Genomic DNA, 10,855 nt, shown 5'->3' with positions numbered 1-10,855 from the left:
GCGGCTAATGAACCCGAAGTCTTCCCCACAGGCTTACTTCCACATTGAAGAAAAAGGTGGATAGCTCTTTATAAAATGGTTAGTTCCATTCCTTGATTCTGATTGGTCAGTTTTTTTATTCAAGACACATCAACAGCTATGACCGCTTCAATGGTTCATTTATTATGTTTTTCGGAATAATTAACTGTTTGTTATTTATGTAATAAAGTATGAGTTACCCCTGCTGGCATTATGCATCTTCCATCTTTAATTCTGAGACCCACACCCAACAAATGTTGATGTGTGCGCGTCTGTGTGGAAGCCTACAGTTTCCAAAGTAAGGAGGAATTAATATTACTGTATTTATTTTCTATTTATTTGTTTCTATTTCTATTATCTTTATTGATTAGTTTTCTGTTTCAGGTATGATTCTGTATGTTCATCAGTTTACACTGTAATGACGCTTGTAAACTCGTGCTGTTACCGCTTGCTTAAATTAAGGAACATTTCAATACATACATTTTTGGTTCTAATATTTTTTATTATGTGGTAACTGTTTTATAAAAGCAAAAAGGTACTCAAGGCTATGCTGTATCGTGAATAAATCACGGCTGAAGGGTTCGCGTTGTGCCTAACAACTTCAGTCTTGATTTATTGACAATATAGCACCGTCTCTCGTACATTACTGCTTACATAAAAATTAGATACTATGAAGACAGTACTCTGACCTTATAGTAAAACCTAACAATAAAAGTAATCTGTGAATCTAACATGATATAACTGAGCTTCAGTGTACAGTAAGTTCAAGGACATTCTGTGCCCTGTTCTCTTCTCACAATCACAAGCAAAATGAGGAAAGGTCATTTGGGAGCTCTAAACTTGTAAGAGCAGGATGAACTGTGAAAAGCCAAGGGTGAACAATCTAAAAATGGAAACCAGAACAATACAGGTAGTTTTTTGACATGTCATTTCCCCTCCTTTCACTGACTCTCTCCAGCTGCTTGGTTCACGTGTCCATGAGAGTGAGATGCAGAAGACGAATACAGGAAAGAAGATTTTTTTATTTCTCAATGGATGCTGAAATGACTAGGGCCAGGTTTCCCGATAATGATTGCTCTTATCACTTAAATTAATTTTAAACCTTTTAAATGTGTATGAAATGTGCTATGTTAATCAACTTGTCTTGCCTAAGCTACCATTGCCTCACATTTACAGCTAATATCCAAAGGGGAAATATAGTTAATGTGTCTTGCTAACATCCATGACTCATGAGAGCTACCATGTAAATGAGCTAAAGTTTGCTAAGGCAATAGTCTAGTAGAATAGACCAGTGCGCGTTCTTTTACCAAATGATTCAGTTTATTAAAATGCATTTAGAATCATCACAAAATTCAAGATATGGTGGCAGAAATTTATATATTTATATAATTTCATATAGTTAATCAGTATCACGTGAAGACTGAAGTTTTTCCCACCAAAAAGCAGCATGATTGATTACAAATAGATTTCAATAAGCAGCGTGTAAATGCATCTAAATTCCACTTCTAATTCCACTTAATTTCACTTCTGTCTTCTCTGGATTGCAAAGATTAATTTTGTCAATACTGATTTAATTTGCTTTGTTTACAGCCTAAATGATTTATTCAAAATTTCTAGTTCAATTTAAGAATTTGACTGAAAAGATGATGCGCATTTTTAGAAATATGGCTTTATAGGTAAGAATGTCCATAAAAGAAAAAAAAAAAATCATAAACTCAAACTTATTGGAAAAGATTCATTTGTATCACTGCTGTGAACTGAACACCACACAAAATATGCAGAATGTCAAAAAACTTTAGGAGTCAGCTGTCCACGGTAGTCCTTAAGATATCAGCACAATAACACACTCAGCAAAATATCATCTAATTATTGTCATCGATAAAATCCTAGAAAATATTGAGATATGTTTTTTTTTAGAAAAAATAAAATACATTTGAGAAGTGCCCTTTTTTTCCACTCCTGCCCCTCAAAATGTCTGCATTTCCCTGTTGCTCATTATATTTCATCTTGATTAAGTGTATAACGTCATGTTTTGATCTGATGTTTTATATATATATATATATATATATATATATATATATATATATATATATATATATATATATATATACAATAATATAATACATATGTGTGATTTTATATTTAATAAGCAAATAAAATATTTAATTAATAATTATATTTATATCCAATTTATATATTCTATTAAAATTAGTAACACTGTTTTTGCTTTAAAAAAAAAATCATACTCATAATAACACAAATATAGACCATAAAGTAGTTCTATGTGTTATTTATTCATTCTAGTGTTTTTTGTTTGTTTTTTTTGTTTTGTTTTTTTACATTCATATACATTTTTAAATAGAATGCTTACAATCTTTATACAATAAGAGCAGCCTAAACAAGGTCTATCAAAGACATGCAATATTTTAGTTAATTTGTTAATACAATATATATATTTGAACTCTTTTTTTCATAGCTTTTTTTAACATCCTGAGCAGTACCAATCAAATAGATTCTGTTCATTGATGAATGAGCAGAAGCTCATCTGTGATGTATATTCTTAGCGTCCATAACCTGTCGGGTCATTTGCATTTTTGGATTCTTCTTTTCCGTTGCTCTGACCCATTCGGTATAACTTGCTCGCCAGGTTGTGTACCTGACATGTCCCAAGCTGACAACCTCTTTGAGCTGCTCGCCTTCTGCAGAGAGACCAGACAAATGAGAATCAATGTGTGTAATTGATAATCCATATGAACTTACTGTAAATCCCAAGAAAACAAAACAAAAATATATTATTTGTTATTTATATATGTAGACTTATGTTCAAAGGTTTTGGGGTTTTAAATAACATTATACTTATATTCAGCAAGAATGCATTGAATTTATAATTAGTGACAGAAAAGATATTTACAAAGACATTTACAAAATATTTCTACTTCGAATAATACATGCTGTTCTTTTAAAACTTCTGTTCATCAGAAACGTACTGCAGTTTACACAAAAATATTTCACTGTTTTCAACAAAGATAGACTAAAGACTGGAGTAATGGTGCTGAAAATTCAGCATTGATCACAGGAATAAATTACAGTACGTTTAAAAATGTATTTACAGAGAAAACGGTTACTGTTAATTGTAATAATGTTTCACAATATTTGAACGGTAGTTTAGCTCTCACTTACTCTCTGGCTCTTTGAAGGATGGCTTGTAGAAGCAGAGAAGAGGTTGTGTTTAGATGCGTTTTTCTGGTGGTTTTGGTCACAACTGATGGAGTCTCTCTGTCAGTGTCCATCAAGGTCATGTCTCTTGACCTCTGCATGCTGTTCACTAGTAAGAGGCTTTCTATCTGTGTCCTGTTCAAAAAATACATGTGACAGTGAATATACTTTGTGAATACGTGTGTGTGTGTGTGTGTGTGTGTGTGTGTGTGTGTGTGTGTGTGTGTGTGTGTGTGTGTGTGTGTGTGTGTGTGACTGTGAGTGTGTGCGAGTGGTGAAAGTGCACACACCTCTGTGTCTGTCTTACTGCTGTGGTTGCGCTCACTGGTATAGTCAACAACAACAAAACAGCCACTTCCATAATGGCATGACCTACAGAGATGTAAAATACACACAATAATTAATATATATATATATATATATATATATATATATATATATATATATATATATATATATATATATATATATATATATATATATATATATAAGCATTTAGGCCTCAGGCCAAAATATATAGGCTACTGTTAATTCAGTATCATGACATAGTTTTATTTTTAATTAGATTTCATTTTCTATTTTCAATTTTATTTAGTTTAGTAATTTTGTTGAGTGGTTTAATCATTTGTATTTATTTTGTAAATTTTTTTATGTCTATATCAGTGATGCACGGGTTGATCCAAAATGAGCGGTTACGAGTCATACAAAAATATTTTTAATGATATTCGGGTCGCGGTCGGTCGGGTCGTTTGAAATAAAAATGCCAATTAAACCTTAGTAAATTATATAGTACTAGACACATTTCTGAAATACATAGGCCTACACTTCATTGGCTGAATATTTGGCATGAAGATGACGCCCAAGCTCAGTCTGCAGGTAGAGATGGAGGCGGCAAAGAAGTCTGCATGGGGAGCAACGTCGCTGTTTTTGGTAAAACATGATTTTGACGACTTCATTAAGTTTTGTTTTATAGAAAACTCTTTTTAAAAGATTTTCGTTTTGTATAAATTGTATCTTAATTTTGATCAATGTTTTTGTTCTTTTAAAACTTCTGTTCATCAGAAACCCCGCACATGATATGCAGGAAAAAATATTAGGCTAAATATCGTTCACGATTTACTAATTCGTTCCCTCACTGAACTAAAACGTGCACACGATTACTATTGTTTCCCTCTATTTACTATTTCGTTCACTCGATTTATAAATTGTGTGCACAATTTGCTAATTCGTTACCTCAATTTGCTAAATCGTGCGCACAATTTTTTTTTTTTTTTTTTTAATGTCATGTGCCTGGCTCCGTACCTCCTCATGTTTGAGTTTTCTTTTACTGTTGAACACAAAAGCAAATATTTAGAAAAATATTGGTAATGAAACAGTTGTCCTTAGCCATTGACTTCCATAAAATGGAAAAAATATCATGAAAATCAATCGTTACTATTAACTTTTCTGTTTCCCCTCATTCTTCACAATGTCTTCTTGTGTGTTCAACAGAAAAAAATATTTACAAAATGAAATGAGAAATGATGCCTTAGCAACTAACTGAAATAAAATAAAATAAGATTAAGTTTTTGCAAATTGTAATTTATTTCAGTTTTTTATTTGTTTATTTTACTTTAAGTAATTATAGTTTATAGTTAACAATGATAACCCCAATAAATATGTAAACAATATTACAATATAAAATATTACATATTACAAAAACATACCCTGCATGGAAGGAAGACACTTGAGAAAGCTTCTTGTCCTGACCATCAATCCTTAAAAGCAATATCGCACTGAGAATAATTAAATATGATCCACTCTCTCTATGACTTTCCTTTGAGAAAAGCATGTAAGCTCTGAAATCTCCTTGTGCCACCTCTGTATTTAAATAACAGAGGGAAGGGGGCGGGGTTAAGTAAGAAGGTGTGTCCTCAATGTCAATTACTGAAGAATCACAATCTCAAAGCTATATATATAGTCTATATAGTTAAACCTTCCTCCTTAACAGACAACTTTCCATCTCTGTTTAAACTGGTACAGATAACATTAACTGTAGATAATATGTATTTTTATGTTTCTTTCTCTTACACCAATGCACTCATACTTTCAGTAGCTCCCTCTTCTTATGACTCACCTCCTTATACCGCCTCAACTGTTTGTTCCTGAAAGGTTTTTTCAGTTCTCTCACCTGCCGGAAAGCCATCTCTTAAAATAGTCCCTCCTCTCACACAAGCTTTTCTTTATTGCTCCACTTTTCCTGTCGTTTTGTTCCCCTGACTTGAGTTACACTTTTTTCCCATGTTCTTGGCACTTCAGGTCCCCTCCAGTTCTGTTAACTCTCAAAACTCCCATCTGCCGTCCCAAGTGAGTATTTTTTTCAGATGACACGAGGTCTCTCTCTCAACACGGTCTCCAGATAAAGTCTTTTCAGACAGCCAGGAATTTCCAGGGATTTTAGGTGTCATTTGAATTCAGCTATACACTGTAAAGGAGATGACTGCTCAATCAGGGTCCATTTACCCTATCCTCATCCTCTTTTCTGGAATACCTATTTCCCCCCTCGTGCTTGTTCACCGTTTCCCTATAGACTCTATTGTGCACTTTTCCTGCTTTGGACATCTGGAGTTGTTTTCCCAGTCTCAGGAGCCAAGTACCAAGAAACACCTGCAAACATTTATGTAATTTATGTATATGTTTGTATTTGTACATGTAGTGGTGGCTTGTTAGATAAAAGACAGAAATGCAAAATTTACCTGACTTAGTTTACATTATTATTATTATTTTTATTTTTTTTTAGTTTAGAGATTCATTCATCCCCTTGGGGCAATTAATTCAGACTGTGGTGGTGCTTCACAGATACTATTAACACTTAACAAACACACATAAGTACTCAAAATACACAAAAGCATACAAAAATATAAAAGGAAAAAAAAAACAGAATTTTTTTTTTACGTCCCATCCTCATCACTTGCTGTTCATAATAAAATGTAAGAATTCTCAAGGAAACACCTATTATTTTTGAACACACATTAACAATGCCTTGCAAACTATTTTGGTACTTTATAGTCAATAATGAAAACCTACAGATGAAGGAAAAGTTCTAGTTTGTATATACTTCCCTACTGTTTTCTTGTGACTGTGACATTGCAACAGGTCATGGAAAAAAATGTGAATTTGTAGCATGCATCTTAAGGCCAAATGTGGTTTGGCCCTCTTATTAACAGTATTAATTTGTGGTTTAAACAAACTCAAAAACTGTTTGATATTAAATATAGATCTTTATAACATATACATTCTTAAAGATAAACACAAGGGTGTTTTTTCAGTGATGCCACAGAAGAAACATTTTGGGTTACTCGAACCTTTCAGTGAACATTTTCTCGTTTTAGTAGATTTCTATGAAAATAAATGTATTTCATCATGGAGTAAATAAAATGTTATTATGATCACGTCTTGTTTTAGTCGTTTTCTATGAAGATAAATGTATTTCATCATGGATTAAATAATATGTTATTATGATCATGTTAAATATATGTTTATACATGTTTTATGTATTAAATTTTTTATTTTCAGGGGAAAAAAACTTGCAAGACATTTACATTTAAAACATCAGGTAGAGGGCAGGTGACCAGGGCGGTTCCAGCAGGATAGGAGTCCTTCAGGCTGGCACCGGTGATAATCTTGACCAGGGAGGAGCAGTGTTTCTGAAGCACCCATGTAAGATCCAATAACCAATGAATCCAGGAGAGCCAGCAGAGATGCATACATCTGCAAAGTCAGAGGAACGGATGATTTCTGGCAGGCCAGTAGATTTAATGACTTCTGGCTGACGGGAAACAGCCTTAATAACCATAATGAGGGAACAGGGAGTAGCCTTGGTGGCCATGCTGAGTGAACTAGGAACATTCGAGTTGGGAGCGGCTTCCGTGGCCGTAATGAGGGATGGGAAACACTGGAGTTAATAAATAGGAACTAGAAACACACATCATCATGTCAGTTATCTCGCAACACTCTCATCACCTGACTTCTACAGCTTTGCACTGAGTCTCCACATCCACATCAGATCAGAATAGATGAACACAAAAGGGGAACTGGAGACTGGAGAGGATACCCAGAGAATCAGAGATAAGAGTGAATGATGACAGATGTGGGGGATGATGGAGAGCGTGCAGGTGGCAGCCACTGTGACAGGTGACTGGAGATCATGACACAAATATACAGTGCATACAATTAAAAACAAAACTGAGTAACTGAAAAAAATAAAATATAAAAGCTAACACAAAATATGAATATATACTATAATAGTTTATAAATAATACTTAAATAACACAGGCTTCCAATGAAATGCAAACAACCTTCCTGATACCAGTATTCTTGTGTTCTCATATTTCAGTTTATGTATATTTTGATGATACATATTTACTTTTCTGTATAGATGTAGTCCTGAAATGCACAATTTGCATTTTATCTGTTGGCATGACACTTGTTTGGTCTGCACGTTGGCAAACATCAAACATTTTCAAGTCAACTGTTGTCATTTTAAAACACAGGCAGGCCAGAATTGATTAGGTATAATTATAACGTCTTGGTTACGTTTGGTAACCCTCGTTCCCTGAATGAGGGAACGGAGACGCCACGTCGGTGACCGACGAATATGGGATATCGCTTCGATAGACCAATGTACTTCGAGTGTAAACTAAACGAGCCAATGCACATTGGCATGCAATTACTGCATCCAGCTGCCGCTGATCACTGCGTGAGTATAAGAGGGCAGCAGGTGCAATGCATTCCAGTTTTTCGCTGAGGAGCCGAGCCGGGGACCCGGCAGCTCAGCGGCGGTACAGCAACTATGTCGACGGGACGTGGTGTCGAAAGTGACCTACTGAAAGGGAATGTCTCGGTTACGTATGGTAACCCTCGTTCCCTGAAGGAGGGAACGGAGATGCCACGTCCCGTCGACATAGTTGCTGTACCGCCGCTGAGCTGCCGGGTGACCGACGAATATGGGATCCCTATCAAAGCGCCATGGGTGCTGCCCCTTCCAATGCCCTGTCCGAGCCGCCTGCGCCCCTATTAGGTCTAGGCCGTGGCTCAGAACAAGTAGCTCCACTCACCGTTGTCAAAGCACTACCTCACTGGGTGAGATTGGATAACACTGGGAAAATCCAGCACTAAATCCATATGGTGGCCGCGGCGGCACTTACACCGCTTGGCCTATTACATATGAGACCGCTCCAGCACTGGCTTTATGGCCGAGTCCCGAGGTGGGCGTGGAAGCGCGGCACTCACCGGGGTCAAGTTACACCGGCCTGTCGCCAAAAACCCTCACTCCGTGGTCAGATCAGATCAGGTCAATTCAATGAAATCAGAGTCTTCAAAAAGATCAGCAGAAGGAAACATGAAGTGCTCCAAAATTTCTTGGTAAACGGGTGCAGTGACTCTGGTTTCCAAAAAACACAATTGGCCAACATCAGCAGATGGCATTGCACCCCAAATCATCACAGACTGTGGAAACTTAATACTGGACTTAAAACATCTTGGGCTATGAGCTTCTCCAGCCTTCCTCCAGACTCAACCTCCAGAGTCGCCATTCTCCCGTGAGCATTGCTCGAGACATCTTGTCGGCTGTAACGATTGAGCAGGCCTGGAATGTGAACGGCATGAAGTGACCTCATACCCTTCTGACTCCAAAGGAGGAGGTGGCAGGCGAGTTGCGAGATGCGACGAGAGTGCAGACCACCTTGTCGGTTGATGCATGCAACAATCACAGTGTGGTCCATTCAGACCAGCACAGGCTTGCCTCGTAAGAGACCTTTGAGACGGTTCAAGGCAAGGTGCGCTGCTAACAACTCTAGGTAATTGAGGTGCCACTGCAGCTGCGGGCCCGTCCAAACCCCTGAGACTGCATGCCCGTTGTAGGTGGCCCCCCAGCCGGTGGTGGAGGCATCCGTGTAAACCACAGCATGCCTGGAGATCTGCTCTAGGGGCACCCCTGCCCAGAGAAATGCAAGATCTGACCACGGAGTGAGGGTTTTTGGACGACAGGCCGGTGTAACTTGGATCCGGTGAGTGCCGCGCTTCCACGCCCCCCTCGGGACTCGGCCATAAAGCCAGTGCTGGAGCGGTCTCATATGTAATAGGCCAAGCGGTGTAAGTGCCGCCGCGGCCGCCATATGGATTTAGTGCTCTTTTAGTGCTAAGGCGCACAAGGGAATTGGCCGTTTGCAAAACGACAGGGATAGTGCAGCCTGAAGTGTGCAATCCACTCGACACAGGAACGACCGCCGCTGAAGCGCAGTCTCGCCAACACATGAAGCTTCCAAGAGTGTACTGAACTCGTAGTTCACAACAGACACAGTTGAGCAGAGCGATACTAACGCTGGGCTCCGAAGCGAAAAGCTGGAATGCATTGCACCTGCTGCCCTCTTATACTCACGCAGTGATCAGCGGCAGCTGGATGCAGTAATTGCATGCCAATGTGCATTGGCTCGTTTAGATTACACTCGAAGTAGATTGGTCTATCGAAGCGATATCCCATATTCGTCAGTCACCGACGTGGCATCGAGAGTGAACGACTGAAAGGGAACTGTGATTCCTATGAGAAACCAGAAACAGTAGTATTGACTCAAATGGTCATAACCTTCTCTTTGGAATCTTAAATATATGTGTGTGTGTGTGTGTGTGTGTGTGTGTTTGATATATTGTGAAGTCTCTGGTTTTAGAATCAATTTCATAAAAATAAAATGAGAAAAACTAAAGATGCTAAATTGTATTTTATAGTGTTATTTAAGCTTTGTTCCTGCCTCCTGGTAACAGTTAACAGTTGTTTTTGACTTTTAATTCGATTCACCTCTACTCATCTTGACTCGCTGTGAACACAATCACTTCTTGGTACACTGGAGCTTGTCAACAGGATGTACATGGCAGGTGTGGATGCAGGATTTGAGTAACACTTGATTAATAGTAGAAGAGGCGCTGTTGTTTGAGCACTTATTGTGATTTATGCTTGTGTGCGTAGTTTGTTGGGATAAGGAAAGGTGACTGGTGGGGATATTCTCATGTGAATTGTTCTGTATATAATTTCAAACATTGCCCTATATTTAACAGACACATCCTGTTGTTGAGTGCCAACCAGTGCTACTGGGTACATTGTGTGTGTGTGTGTGTGTGTGTGTGTGTGTGTGTGTGTGTGTGCGCGTCTGGGGGGACATTATGACTGCCTATGCATAGGGCGGGCCCTATGCATAGGCAGTCCTAATGTCCCCCCAGACGCGCACTGTGCAGTGCCCCTGGACAGTGGCCTTCTGCTCATCTGCATTGTTTTGTCTCTTGTTTCTCATCTTCCTCTTGACAATAGCCCATAGATTCTCTCTGGGGTTCAGGTCTGGTGAGTTTGCTGGCCAGTCAAGCACACCAACACCATGGTCATTTAACCAACTTTTGGTAGTGTGGGCAGGTGCCAAATCCTGCTGGAAAATGAAATCAGAGTCTTCAAAAAGCTCAGCAGAAGGAAGCATGAAGTGCTCCAAAATTTCTTGGTAAACGGGTGCAGTGACTCTGGTTTCCAAAAAACACAATTGGCCAACATCAGTAGATGGCATTGCACCCCAAATCATCACAGAGTGTGGAAACTTAATAC

The sequence above is a fragment of the Carassius auratus genome, chromosome 37, assembly GCF_003368295.1.
Source record: "Carassius auratus strain Wakin chromosome 37, ASM336829v1, whole genome shotgun sequence".
NCBI lineage: Eukaryota > Metazoa > Chordata > Actinopteri > Cypriniformes > Cyprinidae > Carassius > Carassius auratus.
Note: the sequence above shows the minus strand (reverse complement) of the source record.